Source organism: Miscanthus floridulus, chromosome 3 (assembly GCF_019320115.1).
Source record: "Miscanthus floridulus cultivar M001 chromosome 3, ASM1932011v1, whole genome shotgun sequence".
Lineage (NCBI taxonomy): Eukaryota > Viridiplantae > Streptophyta > Magnoliopsida > Poales > Poaceae > Miscanthus > Miscanthus floridulus.
The window spans coordinates 78999260-79000490 of record NC_089582.1 but is presented as its reverse complement, the minus strand read 5'-3'; positions in this window follow the sequence as shown (position 1 = coordinate 79000490).

Genomic DNA, 1231 nt, shown 5'->3' with positions numbered 1-1231 from the left:
TACACAAACACTCCATGTTGAACAACTAGCCCATAATAACTTTACCCTTGACACCTTTTCATTCCCATGGTAATGTTTTTGGGTAGGTTCTTTTTCACAGCACTAATCTTCTTAGGGAAGTCTACGAATAGCTACATTTTAACATAGTTATTGTACTCATCAACATCGTCCATGCCATCAACTCCGATAATGTGTTGTTTCCTAGAGGCAACCACGTGCTTTGTCTTCTTTTTGGGGGAAAGGTTAGTTTGTGGGTCAAGTAAATAGAAAACTTGTGCGACACGTGAAGCGAGCATCCAAGGGTCATCTTGGTAGCCTAGATTGTCGAGGTCCACGACTATCAACCCGACCTCATTCACTTGGTGTTGTTTGATCTAGTGGCATCAAAACATGGCCACCTATATATCCCTTCCATAGTCAAGTTCTCATATATCTTCAATGATGCCAAAGAATTGGATCTTTCACCCCATTCCATCGAGAGCTTCTATTCGAACGCCGCTGTTTTAGTTCACACATGTGTCATCCTTTGTGTGGGTATAGTACGTGTACCCATTTATCTCATAAGCTTTCTAAGATGTCACTTGTCTCGATGGTCCTACCGCCAACCTACTGATGGTAATATCATTTGTGGTTTCCCCAGTTGGTATGTTTTGGTCCTTCAACCATGTAGTTAATCATTGCATGTGCTGTTTCATAACCCACTCATCTGTATGGCCATTTCTCTCCTCATTAATGATAGCCAAGTGTTCATCAATGTATGGTTGCATCAGTTCTATACTCTGCAAGACACTGTAATGCGCTTGACTCACTTCTTTGTAATCATGGTCGATGAACACTTTTCTCCCATTGGTGCCCTTCCCAGCCAGCCTACCCTTATGACGAGAATCGGGTTTATCAATCCCTCTCTGTACTTTTAGGTACTCTTGACAGTACTCGATGACTTCTTCAGTACTGTAACCCTCTATCTTGGAGCCCTCTAGGTATGCTTGATTATGCACGTATCAGCTTAGAACCGACATGAACCGCTCGTAGGACCATATTTCATGCAAGTAGCAAGGGCCTAGGGCCTCTACCTGATGAACCATGTGAATCATGAGGTGTGGCATTATATCAAAAAAAGCGAGAGGTAAACACATCTCTAGTTGGTTCTAGGTCTCCACCACAAAATCATATAGGTCACTCAGCTCTTTCTTGCCAATCGTCTTCTGTGAGATCTTCGTAAAGAAGTAGC